This window comes from Salmo salar, chromosome ssa17 (assembly GCF_905237065.1).
Source record: "Salmo salar chromosome ssa17, Ssal_v3.1, whole genome shotgun sequence".
Classification (NCBI taxonomy): Eukaryota; Metazoa; Chordata; class Actinopteri; order Salmoniformes; family Salmonidae; genus Salmo; species Salmo salar.
In genome coordinates, this window is record NC_059458.1 from 43,853,039 (window position 1) to 43,869,713 (window position 16,675).

Below are 16,675 nucleotides of genomic sequence, written 5' to 3' on the forward strand. Positions count from 1 at the left end.
TGTAAAGGGGATAGGGTACCATTTATATAGACTACAGCTCTATAGACTCTGTAAAGGGGATAGGGTGCCATTTATAGAGACTACAGTTCTATAAAGGGGATAGGGTACCATTTATATAGACTACAGCTCTATAAAGGGGATAGGGTACCATTTATATAGACTACAGACTCTATGGACTCTGTAAAGGGGATAGGGTACCATTTATATAGACTACGGGCTCTGTAAAGGGGATAGGGTACCATTTATATAGACTACAGGCTCTGTAAAGGGGATAGGGTACCATTTATATAGACTACAGGCTCTGTAAAGGGGATAGGCTACCATTTATATAGACTACAGACTCTATGGACTCTGTAAAGGGGATAGGGTACCATTTATATAGACTACAGGCTCTGTAAAGGGGATAGGGTGCCATTTTGGACGCAGACTAAATCTTTTCAATCACACTCTTCCGATGAGATGACATGGTGTATATTACTGACAAGGTCGGCTGAATGTTTATGAAATCTGAGGAAGAGAATCCTGCATGCTGTAGTTTGACTGTTGGCCGTTCACCACCGCCTCCTCTCTCTATCCTCTGTCTCTGGCGTCCTGCCAGGATGAAGGTTCTGGCAAGGATCTGGAGCCAAACTTCAGCCAGAGAGATGGGGAGATAGAGAGAGAGAAAAAGAGAGAGATAGAGAGCTAGATAGATAGATAGAGACAGAAAGAGAGAGAGTGAGAGACAGAAAGAGACATAAGTAGAGAGAGAGTGAGAGAACTTTTGTGAGTGTACTGTTTACTGTAAAAAAATGTATTGTTTATTTCACTTTCATTTATTACCTACTTTAAGTGCTTTGTCAATGTAAACATATGTTTCCCATGCTAATAAACCCCTGAAATTGAAATGAAATATGAGAGAGAGAGAGAGAGAGAGAGAGAGAGAGAGAGAGAGAGCACCCTATTCCATTTATAGTGTGTGACTTTCGACCAGGGTCTATAGGGAATAACCAGGGTGCCATAGGGAATAACCAGGATCCATAGGGAATAACCAGGGTGCCATAGGGAATAACCAGGGTGCCATAGGGAATAACCAGGATCCGTAGGGAATAACCAGGATCCACAGGGAATAGCCAGGATCCATAGGGAATAGCCAGGATCCATAGGGAATAGCCAGGATCCATAGGGAATAGCCAGGATCCATAGGGAATAGCCAGGATCCATAGGGAATAGCCAGGATCCATAGGGAATAGCCAGGATCCATAGGGAATAACCAGGGTCCATAGGGAATAGCCAGGATCCATAGGGAATAGCCAGGATCCATAGGGAATAGCCAGGATCCATAAGGAATAACCAGGATCCATAGGGAATAACCAGGATCCATAGGGAATAACCAGGATCCATAGGGAATAACCAGGATCCATAGGGAATAACCAGGATCCATAGGGAATAACCAGGATCCATAGGGAATAACCAGGATCCATAGGGAATAGGGTGCTATTTGAGACCTGTGTTCTGCATGGCCAGATAGTGACAGTGGACCATTCTGACTCCTTCCTGTAGAGATACATCATGAGACTTTCTACACAGGAAGTGAAAGCTGTAATTACAACACAGGCTAGTGCACAGCGACATGTTTAAACTGAATAAATACACATCCTATTGAATCACCTAGCTGCTGCTGAAATACATCTGGCTTTACAGAGAAGGCGTTAATACTGGTAACATAGGGTTCTATGTCCCAAATGCCCCCCTATTCCCTATATAGTGCACTACTTTAGACCAGGGCCCTATAGAACCCTATTCCCTATATAGTGCACTACTTTAGACCAGGGCCCTATAGAACCCTATTCCCTATATATAGTGCACTACTTTAGAGCAGGGCCCTATAGAACCCTATTCCCTATATATAGTGCACTACTTTAGACCAGGGCCCTATATAGTGCACTACTTTAGACCAGAGCCCTATAGAACCCTAGTCCCTATATATAGTGCACTACTTTAGAGCAGGGCCCCATAGAACCCTATTCCGTATATAGTGCACTACTTTATAGGGGGCCGTTTGGGATGCGTCATCAATGATGTAATATAGTTTTTTGTGTTAGTGTACACTAGACTAGATACAGTAGTAGTATGGTATCATATTGGTATCATTACACCAGTACAGTAGTAGTATGGTATCATATTGGTATCATTACACCAGTACAGTAGTATGGTATCATATTGGTATCATTACACCAGTACAGTATTATGGTATCATTACACCAGTACAGTAGTATGGTATCATATTGGTATCATTACACCAGTACAGTAGTATGGTATCATATTGGTATCATTACACCAGTACAGTAGTATGGTATCATTACACCAGTACAGTAGTATGGTATCATATTGGTATCATTACACCAGTACAGTAGTATGGTATCATATTGGTATCATTACACCAGTACAGTAGTATGGTATCATATTGGTATCATTACACCAGTACAGTAGTATGGTATCATATTGGTATCATTACACCAGTACAGTAGTATGGTATCATATTGGTATCATTACACCAGTACAGTATTATGGTATCATATTGGTATCATTACACCAGTACAGTAGTATGGTATCATATTGGTATCATTATACCAGTACAGTAGTATGGTATCATATTGGTATCATTAAACCAGTACAGTAGTATGGTATCATATTGGTATCATTACACCAGTACAGTAGTATGGTATCATATTGGTATCATTACACCAGTACAGTAGTAGTATGGTATCATATTGGTATCATTACACCAGTACAGTAGTATGGTATCATATTGGTATCATTACACCAGTACAGTAGTATGGTATCATATTGGTATCATTACACCAGTACAGTAGTATGGTATCATATTGGTATCATTACACCAGTACAGTAGTATGGTATCATTACACCAGTACAGTAGTATGGTATCATATTGGTATCATTACACCAGTACAGTAGTATGGTATCATTACACCAGTACAGTAGTATGGTATCATATTGGTATCATTACACCAGTACAGTAGTATGGTATCATATTGGTATCATTACACCAGTACAGTAGTATGGTATCATATTGGTATCATTACACCAGTACAGTAGTAGTATGGTATCATATTGGTATCATTACACCAGTACAGTAGTATGGTATCATATTGGTATCATTACACCAGTACAGTAGTATGGTATCATATTGGTATCATTACACCAGTACAGTAGTATGGTATCATATTGGTATCATTACACCAGTACAGTAGTATGGTATCATTACACCAGTACAGTAGTATGGTATCATATTGGTATCATTACACCAGTACAGTAGTAGTATGGTATCATATTGGTATCATTACACCAGTACAGTAGTATGGTATCATATTGGTATCATTAAACCAGTACAGTATTATGGTATCATATTGGTATCATTACACCAGTACAGTAGTATGGTATCATATTGGTATCATTACACCAGTACAGTAGTATGGTATCATTACACCAGTACAGTAGTATGGTATCATATTGGTATCATTACACCAGTACAGTAGTAGTATGGTATCATATTGGTATCATTACACCAGTACAGTATTATGGTATCATATTGGTATCATTACACCAGTACAGTATTATGGTATCATATTGGTATCATTACACCAGTACAGTAGTAGTATGGTATCATATTGGTATCATTACACCAGTACAGTAGTATGGTATCATATTGGTATCATTACACCAGTACAGTAGTATGGTATCATATTGGTATCATTACACCAGTACAGTAGTATGGTATCATATTGGTATCATTACACCAGTACAGTAGTATGGTATCATATTGGTATCATTACACCAGTACAGTAGTATGGTATCATATTGGTATCATTACACCAGTACAGTAGTATGGTATCATATTGGTATCATTACACCAGTACAGTAGTATGGTATCATATTGGTATCATTACACCAGTACAGTAGTATGGTATCATATTGGTATCATTACACCAGTACAGTAGTATGGTATCATATTGGTATCATTACACCAGTACAGTAGTATGGTATCATTACACCAGTACAGTAGTATGGTATCATATTGGTATCATTACACCAGTACAGTAGTATGGTATCATATTGGTATCATTACACCAGTACAGTAGTATGGTATCATTACACCAGTACAGTAGTATGGTATCATATTGGTATCATTAAACCAGTACAGTATTATGGTATCATATTGGTATCATTACACCAGTACAGTAGTATGGTATCATATTGGTATCATTACACCAGTACAGTAGTATGGTATCATTACACCAGTACAGTATTATGGTATCATATTGGTATCATTACACCAGTACAGTAGTATGGTATCATATTGGTATCATTACACCAGTACAGTAGTATGGTATCATATTGGTATCATTACACCAGTACAGTAGTATGGTATCATATTGGTATCATTACACCAGTACAGTAGTATGGTATCATTACACCAGTACAGTAGTATGGTATCATTACACCAGTACAGTAGTATGGTATCATTACACCAGTACAGTAGTATGGTATCATATTGGTATCATTACACCAGTACAGTAGTAGTATGGTATCGTATTGGTATCATTACACCAGTACAGTAGTAGTATGGTATCATATTGGTATCATTACACCAGTACAGTAGTAGTATGGTATCATATTGGTATCATTACACCAGTACAGTAGTATGGTATCATATTGGTATCATTACACCAGTACAGTAGTATGGTATCATATTGGTGTCATTACACCAGTACAGTAGTATGGTATCATATTGGTATCATTACACCAGTACAGTAGTATGGTATCATATTGGTATCATTACACCAGTACAGTAGTATGGTATCATATTGGTATCATTACACCAGTACAGTAGTAGTATGGTATCATATTGGTATCATTACACCAGTACAGTAGTAGTATGGTATCATATTGGTATCATTACACCAGTACAGTAGTAGTATGGTATCATATTGGTATCATTAAACCAGTACAGTATTATGGTATCATATTGGTATCATTACACCAGTACAGTAGTATGGTATCATATTGGTATCATTACACCAGTACAGTAGTATGGTATCATTACACCAGTACAGTAGTATGGTATCATATTGGTATCATTACACCAGTACAGTAGTAGTATGGTATCATATTGGTATCATTAAACCAGTACAGTATTATGGTATCATATTGGTATCATTACACCAGTACAGTAGTATGGTATCATATTGGTATCATTACACCAGTACAGTAGTATGGTATCATTACACCAGTACAGTAGTATGGTATCATATTGGTATCATTATACCAGTACAGTAGTATGGTATCATATTGGTATCATTACACCAGTACAGTAGTATGGTATCATTACACCAGTACAGTAGTATGGTATCATATTGGTATCATTACACCAGTACAGTAGTATGGTATCATATTGGTATCATTACACCAGTACAGTAGTATGGTATCATATTGGTATCATTAAACCAGTACAGTAGTATGGTATCATATTGGTGTCATTACACCAGTACAGTATTATGGTATAATATTGGTATCATTACACCAGTACAGTAGTATGGTATCATTACACCAGTACAGTATTATGGTATCATATTGGTATCATTACACCAGTACAGTAGTATGGTATCATATTGGTGTCATTACACCAGTACAGTATTATGGTATAATATTGGTATCATTACACCAGTACAGTAGTATGGTGTCATTACACCAGTACAGTAGTATGGTATCATATTGGTATCATTACACCAGTACAGTAGTATGGTATCATATTGGTGTCATTACACCAGTACAGTAGTATGGTATCATATTGGTATCATTACACCAGTACAGTAGTATGGTATCATATTGGTGTCATTACACCAGTACAGTAGTATGGTATCATATTGGTATCATTAAACCAGTACAGTAGTATGGTATCATATTGGTGTCATTACACCAGTACAGTATTATGGTATCATATTGGTATCATTACACCAGTACAGTAGTATGGTATCATATTGGTATCATTATACCAGTACAGTAGTATGGTATCATATTGGTATCATTACACCAGTACAGTAGTATGGTATCATATTGGTGTCATTACACCAGTACAGTAGTATGGTATCATATTGGTATCATTACACCAGTACAGTAGTATGGTATCATATTGGTATCATTACACCAGTACAGTAGTATGGTATCATTACACCAGTACAGTAGTATGGTATCATATTGGTATCATTACACCAGTACAGTAGTATGGTATCATATTGGTATCATTACACCAGTACAGTAGTATGGTATCATATTGGTATCATTAAACCAGTACAGTACCGGTGTCGTTAGGGAGAGTCTCACTCCTCATAACCGGAGTTCTATATATAATCCCTGGTTCCTCGTTAGGACTCAGGAGCTCTGACGCATCAAGAGGTTCTGATGGTGATTACACCGTCGCACGGGTCACCTCTCTGGGTCGGTGTCAGAATGGGTCTGCTGGCGTGGAGACCACCTTAGGGACGGGGGCGAGGGAGGACAGGTGGAGAAGATGAGTCACTAGAGAGGAAGGAAGGTATTTCAAGGTTGGTCAGTGTTGGTAGGATGAAGGAAGGTATTTAATGGTTGGTCAGTGTTGGTAGGATGAAGGAAGGTATTTCAAGGTTGGTCAGTGTTGGTAGGATGAAGGAAGGTATTTCAAGGTTGGTCAGTGTTGGTAGGATGAAGGAAGGTATTTCAAGGTTGGTCAGTGTTGGTAGGATGAAGGAAGGTATTTCAAGGTTGGTCAGTGTTGGTAGGATGAAGGAAGGTATTTCAAGGTTGGTCAGTGTTGGTAGGATGAAGGAAGGTATTTCAAGGTTGGTCAGTGTTGGTAGGATGAAGGAAGGTATTTCAAGGTTGGTCAGTGTTGGTAGGATGAAGGAAGAGTATTTAATGGTTGGTCAGTGTTGGTAGGATGAAGGAAGGTATTTAATGGTTGGTCAGTGTTGGTAGGATGAAGGAAGGTATTTCAAGGTTGGTCAGTGTTGGTAGGATGAAGGAAGAGTATTTAATGGTTGGTCAGTGTTGGTAGGATGAAGGAAGGTATTTCATGGTTGGTCAGTGTTGGTAGGATGAAGGAAGGTATTTCAAGGTTGGTCAGTGTTGGTAGGATGAAGGAAGGTATTTCAAGGTTGGTCAGTGTTGGTAGGATGAAGGAAGGTATTTCAAGGTTGGTCAGTGTTGGTAGGATGAAGGAAGGTATTTCAAGGTTGGTCAGTGTTGGTAGGATGAAGGAAGGTATTTAATGGTTGGTCAGTGTTGGTAGGATGAAGGAAGGTATTTAATGGTTGGTCAGTGTTGGTAGGATGAAGGAAGGTATTTCAAGGTTGGTCAGTGTTGGTAGGATGAAGGAAGGTATTTCAAGGTTGGTCAGTGTTGGTAGGATGAAGGAAGGTATTTCAAGGTTGGTCAGTGTTGGTAGGATGAAGGAAGGTATTTCAAGGTTGGTCAGTGTTGGTAGGATGAAGGAAGGTATTTCAAGGATGGTCAGTGTTGGTAGGATGAAGGAAGGTATTTAATGGTTGGTCAGTGTTGGTAGGATGAAGGAAGGTATTTAATGGTTGGTCAGTGTTGGTAGGATGAAGGAAGGTATTTCAAGGTTGGTCAGTGTTGGTAGGATGAAGGAAGGTATTTAATGGTTGGTCAGTGTTGGTAGGATGAAGGAAGGTATTTCAAGGTTGGTCAGTGTTGGTAGGATGAAGGAAGGTATTTCAAGGTTGGTCAGTGTTGGTAGGATGAAGGAAGGTATTTCAAGGTTGGTCAGTGTTGGTAGGATGAAGGAAGGTATTTCAAGGTTGGTCAGTGTTGGTAGGATGAAGGAAGGTATTTCAAGGTTGGTCAGTGTTGGTAGGATGAAGGAAGGTATTTCAAGGTTGGTCAGTGTTGGTAGGATGAAGGAAGGTATTTCAAGGTTGGTCAGTGTTGGTAGGATGAAGGAAGGTATTTAAAGGTTGGTCAGTGTTGGTAGGATGAAGGAAGGTATTTAAAGGTTGGTCAGTGTTGGTAAGATGAAGGAAGGTATTTAATGGTTGGTCAGTGTTGGTAGGATGAAGGAAGGTATTTAAAGGTTGGTCAGTGTTGGTAGGATGAAGGATGAGTATTTAAAGGTTGGTCAGTATTGGTAGGATGAAGGATGAGTATTTAAAGGTTGGTCAGTATTGGTAGGATGAAGGAAGGTATTTAAAGGTTGGTCAGTATTGGTAGGATGAAGGAAGGTATTTAATGGTTGGTCAGTGTTGGTAGGATGAAGGATGAGTATTTAAAGGTTGGTCAGTATTGGTAGGATGAAGGAAGGTATTTCAAGGTTGGTCAGTGTTGGTAGGATGAAGGAAGAGTATTTCAAGGTTGGTCAGTGTTGGTAGGATGAAGGAAGGTATTTAAAGGTTGGTCAGTGTTGGTAGGATGAAGGATGAGTATTTAAAGGTTGGTCAGTATTGGTAGGATGAAGGAAGGTATTTAAAGGTTGGTCAGTGTTGGTAGGATGAAGGAGGAGTATTTAAAGGTTGGTCAGTGTTGGTAGGATGAAGGTAGAGTATTTAAAAGGCGTCGTGGAAAATTGTCTCAAAAATATAACACTCTTGCAAGAACTTGTGAATTCAATATAGGATTTAATACAAAGTATCAAAGCCGTGCTGGTCCGCGGAACATCCAACTTCCCTGAACACCAGCTCTGCTTTTATACACATACAGCATATAGGTACATCCCATATGTTAATGCAGTTACTCCCCTTAGTCCTTCTGCCACCATTATCTTTTAGTCCGAGTTCTTTGCTTGTTAACGCCCAACAATAACAACTCATATCTGCTTCTGATTAGATTATAACGGTGGCGGGGACCTCTGTATGTCATACAAATATAACGCATGCATTGCATGCTCATGTTTAGTCATTTTACTACCATCTCCCTTCCTGTGCCCTTCTGACTTTGGTATGTCTGGCTGTCATAAATGTATTTATGGCCTTGGTTAATGTACTCATTGCTCGTGTGTAATCTTAACAGACTGGTGATAATACGGTTAGGGAAGAGGTAAATACAGAACTCAAGTCCAGTTGCCAGGCTACTGCACAACCCGCAGTGGCCCGTTACCTTATTTGGACTGGGTGTTCACCTTCTCTTCCTATGGCCAATGTCCTTATGTCTATGCTACTTCAGCATAGCGACTACAATTATTTATGTTACTTAGCTCCCACAATGGTTGGTCAGTGTTGGTAGGATGAAGGATGAGTATTTAAAGGTTGGTCAGTGTTGGTAGGATGAAGGAAGTGTATTTAAAGGTTGGTCTGTGTTGGTAGGATGAAGGAAGGTATGGACCAGTCATAGTCAGTCCATTCATCTCCAGATAGCTAGGTGGACCAGTCATAGTCAGTCCATTCATCTCCAGATAGCTAGGTGGACCAGTCATAGTCAGTCCATTCATCTCCAGATAGCTAGGTGGACCAGTCATAGTCAGTCCATTCATCTCCAGATAGCTAGGTGGACCAGTCATAGTCAGTCCATTCATCTCCAGATAGCTAGGTGGACCAGTCATAGTCAGTCCATTCATCTCCAGATAGCTAGGTGGACCAGTCATAGTCAGTCCATTCATCTCCAGATAGCTAGGTGGACCAGTCATAGTCAGTCCATCCATCTCCAGATAGCTAGGTGGACCAGTCATAGTCAGTCCATCCATCTCCAGATAGCTAGGTGGACCAGTCATAGTCAGTCCATTCATCTCCAGATAGCTAGGTGGACCAGTCATAGTCAGTCCATTCATCTCCAGATAGCTAGGTGGACCAGTCATAGTCAGTCCATTCATCTCCAGTTAGCTAGGTGGACCAGTCATAGTCAGTCCATTCATCTCCAGATAGCTAGGTGGACCAGTCATAGTCAGTCCATTCATCTCCAGATAGCTAGGTGGACCAGTCATAGTCAGTCCATTCATCTCCAGATAGCTAGGTGGACCAGTCATAGTCAGTCCATTCATCTCCAGATAGCTAGGTGGACCAGTCATAGTCAGTCCATTCATCTCCAGATAGCTAGGTGGACCAGTCATAGTCAGTCCATCCATCTCCAGATAGCTAGGTGGACCAGTCATAGTCAGTCCATTCATCTCCAGATAGCTAGGTGGACCAGTCATAGTCAGTACATCCATCTCCAGATAGCTAGGTGGCCCAGTCATAGTCAGTACATCCATCTCCAGATAGCTAGGTGGACCAGTCATAGTCAGTACATTCATCTCCAGATAGCTAGGTGGGACCAGTCATAGTCAGTACATCCATCTCCAGATAGCTAGGTGGGACCAGTCATAGTCAGTCCATTCATCTCCAGATAGCTAGGTGGACCAGTCATAGTCAGTACATTCATCTCCAGATAGCTAGGTGGGACCAGTCATAGTCAGTACATCCATCTCCAGATAGCTAGGTGGGACCAGTCATAGTCAGTCCATTCATCTCCAGATAGCTAGGTGGACCAGTCATAGTCAGTCCATTCATCTCCAGATAGCTAGGTGGGACCAGTCATAGTCAGTACGTTTTCTTCAATACAGGAAGGGTTGCTATGGGATTAAATCACAATACTTTGTGACGATGTGGATTTTCAGCCGTTTTCAGAAGATGAACAGGGACTCCTCTGTCACGTCCTGACCATAGAAAGATGTTATTTTCTATGGTAGAGTAGGTCAGGGCGTGACAGGGGGTGTTTTTCTATGTTTTCTATTTCTATGTTGTCAGGTTCTAGGTTTGTATTTCTATGTTGGGATTTTGTTTGGGATGATCTCCAATTAGAGGCAGCTGGTCCTCGTTGTCTCTAATTGGAGATCATACTTAAGTAGGTTTTTTTTTTTGGTTTTTTTCCCCACCTGGGTTTGTGGGAGATTTGTTGATGTTTCACCTCTGCGTCACGGTTTGTTGTTGTTCTTTAGTTTATTGTTTATGTATCGCATAGTTTCACAGTGTAAATAAAAAAATGCGGAACGACACACACACACACACGTTGCACTTTGGTCCGCTTCTCCTTACGACCAGCCGTGACAGTCTGCTGTCCTAACGTCAACTGGTTCCACCAAGAGAGATTTAAATACCTATTTTAAATTCCTAATTATATGGTTCCATTCTATGGTGGGTGCCAGGACAGACAAAAAGCTTCGACTGGGCATAGTCCTTTGGCTTGTTGCTGTAAACACTCCAACTTGTTTGTTTATTAAAAATGGGAATGTTCGTTTCTCCCCCCCCCTCAGTCAATACTTTTCATGGTCATGTTTGGGGGGGGGTTGTCATGGAAATACTGTGGGAATAATGGAAGGATGTTGTGTACAAATCAACATCATATTCAACAAACCCAGATTCTCTCAGTCTACTGCAGTATATCTATTCAGGAGACTAAGAGACCAGTCTACTGCAGTATATCTATTCAGGAGACTAAGAGACCAGTCTACTGCAGTATATCTATTCAGGAGACTAAGAGACCAGTCTACTGCAGTATATCTATTCAGGAGACTAAGAGACCAGTCTACTGCAGTATATCTATTCAGGAGACTAAGAGACCAGTCTACTGCAGTATATCTATTCAGGAGACTAAGAGACCAGTCTAGTCTACTGCAGTATATCTATTCAGGAGACTAAGAGACCAGTCCAGTCTACTGCAGTATATCTATTCAGGAGACTAAGAGACCAGTCTACTGCAGTATATCTATTCAGGAGACTAAGAGACCAGTCTACTGCAGTATATCTATTCAGGAGACTAAGAGACCAGTCTAGTCTACTGCAGTATATCTATTCAGGAGACTAAGAGACCAGTCTAGTCTACTGCAGTATATCTATTCAGGAGACTAAGAGACCAGTCCAGTCTACTGCAGTATATCTATTCAGGAGACTAAGAGACCAGTCTACTGCAGTATATCTATTCAGGAGACTAAGAGACCAGTCCAGTCTACTGCAGTATATCTATTCAGGAGACTAAGAGACCAGTCTAGTCTACTGCAGTATATCTATTCAGGAGACTAAGAGACCAGTCTACTGCAGTATATCTATTCAGGAGACTAAGAGACCAGACAAGTCTACTGCAGTATATCTATTCAGGAGACTAAGAGACCAGTCTAGTCTACTGCAGTATATCTATTCAGGAGACTAAGAGACCAGACCAGTCTACTGCAGTATATCTATTCAGGAGACCAAGAGACCAGTCTAGTCTACTGCAGTATATCTATTCAGGAGACTAAGAGACCAGTCTACTGCAGTATATCTATTCAGGAGACTAAGAGACCAGTCTACTGCAGTATATCTATTCAGGAGACTAAGAGACCAGTCCAGTCTACTGCAGTATATCTATTCAGGAGACTAAGAGACCAGTCCAGTCTACTGCAGTATATCTATTCAGGAGACTAAGAGACCAGTCCAGTCTACTGCAGTATATCTATTCAGGAGACTAAGAGACCAGTCCAGTCTACTGCAGTATATCTATTCAGGAGACTAAGAGACCAGTCTACTGCAGTATATCTATTCAGGAGACTAAGAGACCAGTCTAGTCTACTGCAGTATATCTATTCAGGAGACTAAGAGACCAGTCTACTGCAGTATATCTATTCAGGAGACTAAGAGACCAGTCTACTGCAGTATATCTATTCAGGAGACTAAGAGACCAGTCTACTGCAGTATATCTATTCAGGAGACTAAGAGACCAGTCTACTGCAGTATATCTATTCAGGAGACTAAGAGACCAGTCTACTGCAGTATATCTATTCAGGAGACTAAGAGACCAGTCTACTGCAGTATATCTATTCAGGAGACTAAGAGTCCAGTCTAGTTAACAGGTTAAATTGTCCCTGTCCAACTGTCCTCACGTCACTCTTCTGGAGACACAAGGGAAGTATATTCTGAGTAGAGTCAAAGAGTAACATGTTTCCAATGGGAACAGAACGGCATGTACTGCATGTACTTCATGTACTTTTAACATGTTTTCAACAGTTCTATTTTTATTACCAAATGACCATCACCTATAAACAACCCTAATCAAGATGAAGCGTTGAAGACAGACTGTCTTGTCTGTTGGTTGTCAGTCTGGCTGCTGAGAAGCAGCCAAAACCCTGTTATATATATATATATATTGATATATACACAAAGACTAGACTAGAGAGTTCCAGTTCTCTCAGCCCATATTTAGAAAGGGTCATTCCTTCCCTTCAATGTTACACGTCAAACATTAACCACAGGCATATCATGTGACTGGGATTCAAAAACAAGTCTCCTTTTGAAATATTCCTCTCATCTTTCATCTAACTCCTAGGGGGAATTCTGGGAACTTTCCAGCATACTTATAGTAGGTCTGCTTCCCAAACGGCACCAATATATATATATTATAGTGCATTCCTATTGACCAGAGCTCTACAGGTCCGGGTCAAAAGAAGTGCACACTAGATAGGGAGCCGTTTGGGACGTACACTAGTGACCACTTCCCGTCTCTGTCCCCTGTAATTTTCCAGTTTCTGCATATTTGGGATTTCCATGGAGACCAGGCGTAAAATATATTGGTCTGGTTTACCATCATGGTTTATACAAGTCTCTCCCCCCCTCACATCTCCACTTGGCTAACTCAGGGTGCATTCCAAATGGCACCACAACGGGTCTCGGGTCAAAGGGAGTGCACTATATCTAGAGTACAGTCAGCCATTTAGGACGGCACCACGGTGCTGAAGAGCTGGAGCCTCTTACTGTCTGGTTCAAACCCCAAATCCCCAATCAGTCACACATTTCACTGTCTGGTTCAAACCCCAAATCCCCAATCAGTCTCACATTTTACTGTCTGGTTCAAACCCCAAATCCCCAATCAGTCTCACATTTCACTGTCTGGTTCAAACCCTCAGTCCCCAATCAGTCTCACATTTCACTGTCTGGTTCAAACCCTCAGTCCCCAATCAGTCACACATTTGATGATGCCCCCGGACAGGGCCAAACAGGTAGGATATAACCCCACCCACTTTGCCAAAGCACAGCCCCCACACCACTAGAGGGATGTCTCCAACCACCAACTTACCGTCCTAAGACAAGGCCGAGTATAGCCCACAACGATCTCCGCCACGGCACAACCCAAGGGGGGGGGCAACCCAGACAGGAAGACCACGTCAGTGACTCAACCCACTCAAGTGACTCACCCCTCCCAGGGACGGCATGGAAGAACACCAGTAAGCCAGTGACTCAGCCCCTGTAATAGGGTTAGAGGCAGAGAATCCCAGTGGAGAGAGGGGAACCGGCCAGGCAGAGACAGCAAGGGCAGTTCGTTGCTCCAGCCTTTCCGTTCACCTTCACACTCCTGGGCCAGACTACACTCAATCATAGGACCTACTGAAGAGATGTGTCTTCAGTAAAGACTTACATTTTGAGGCCGAGTCTGCGTCTCTCACATGGGTAGGCAGACCATTCCATAAAAATGGAGCTCTATAGGAGAAAGCCCTGCCTCCAGCTGTTTGCTTAGAAATTCTAGGGACAGTAAGGAGGCCTGCGTCTTGTGACCGTAGCGTACGTGTAGGTATGTGCGGCAGGACCAAATCGGAAAGATGATTAGGACCAAGCCCATGTAATGCTTTGTAGGTTAGCAGTAATTTGATTTGATATTAAAACTGTAAAGATCAACAAGTACTGCCAGGAGTCATCCAGCTTGAGGAAACCCTCCATTGGAGTTAGTGTTGCTATAGATGGGATAGCTGGGATAGCTGGGATAGATGGGATAGCTATAGATGGGATAGCTGGGATAGCTGGGATAGCTGGGATAGCTATAGATGGGATAGCTGGGATAGCTGGGATAGCTATAGATGGGATAGCTGGGATAGCTATAGATGGGATAGCTGGGATAGCTGGGATAGATGGGATAGCTATAGATGGGATAGCTGGGATAGCTGGGATAGCTATAGATGGGATAGCTGGGATAGCTGGGATAGCTATAGATGGGATAGATGGGATAGCTATAGATGGGATAGCTGGGATAGATGGGATAGCTGGGATAGATGGGATAGCTATAGCTGGGATAGATGGGATAGCTATAGCTGGGATAGATGGGATAGCTGGGATAGCTGGGATAGCTATAGATGGGATAGCTGGGATAGCTATAGATGGGATAGCTGGGATAGCTATAGATGGGATAGCTGGGATAGCTATAGATGGGATAGCTGGGATAGCTATAGATGGGATAGATGGGATAGATGGGATAGCTATAGATGGGATAGCCGACAACGTCACCAAGACGACCAAGATTGTTTAGCTCCATAGTTGCACACGTGTTGGTTTCGTTACTAAACAAACAATCCTCAGTTTCAGACCTCCTCATAGGGAGCCACTCTACACAGAGGGAATAGGGAGCCACTCTACATAGAGGGAATAGGGAGCCACTCTACACATAGAGGGAATAGGGAGCCACTCTACACATAGAGGGAATAGGGAGCCACTCTACACATAGAGGGAATAGGGAGCCACTCTACACATAGAGGGAATAGGGAGCCACTCTACACATAGAGGGAATAGGGAGCCACTCTACACATAGAGGGAATAGGGAGCCACTCTACACATAGAGGGAATAGGGAGCCACTCTACACAGAGGGAATAGGGAGCCACCCTACACATAGAGGGAATAGGGAGCCACCCTACACATAGAGGGAATAGGGAGCCACTCTACACATAGAGGGAATAGGGAGCCACTCTACACATAGAGGGAATAGGGAGCCACTCTACACATAGAGGGAATAGGGAGCCACTCTACACATAGAGGGAATAGGGAGCCACTCTACACATATAGGGAATAGGGAGCCACTCTACACATATAGGGAACAGGGAGCCACTCTACACATATAGGGAACAGGGAGCCACTCTACACATATAGGGAACAGGGAGCCACTCTACACATATAGGGAACAGGGAGCCACTCTACACATATAGGGAACAGGGAGCCACTCTACACATATAGGGAACAGGGAGCCACTCTACACAGAGGGAATAGGGAGCCACTCTTCACATAGAGGGAATAGGGAGCCACTCTTCACATAGAGGGAATAGGGAGCCACTCTTCACTATGCCCCACACCCTCATTCTTATAAACATTCTAGTTCCTAGAACGACTCTGTAAGGAGACTGCACTGACATCACCCCGTTATCATTATTATAGAGAGAGGAGGAGAGATGACGAGAGAGGAGGAGAGAGAGATGAGGAGAGGGGAGGAGAGAGATGAGGAGAGAGAGATGAGAGGAGGAGAGATGAGAGAGAGAGGAGGAGAGATGAGGAGAGAGAGAGGAGGAGAGAGGAGGAGAGAGAGATGAGGAGAGAGGGATGAGGAGAGAGGGATGAGGAGAGAGGGATGAGGAGAGAGGGATGAGGAGAGAGGAGGAGAGATGAGAGAGAAGAGGAGAGATGAGAGAGAAGAGGAGAGATGAGAGAGAAGAGGAGAGATGAGAGAGAAGAGGAGAGATGAGAGAGAAGAGGAGAGAGATGAGGAGAGAGGAGGAGAGAGAGATGAGGAGAGAGGAGGAGAGATGAGAGAGAAGAGGAGAGAGATGAGGAGAGAGGAGGAGAGAGAGATGAGGAGAGAGGAGGAGAGAGAGATGAGGAGAGAGGACGAGAGAGAAGAGGAGAGAGGACGAGAGAGATGAGGAGAGAG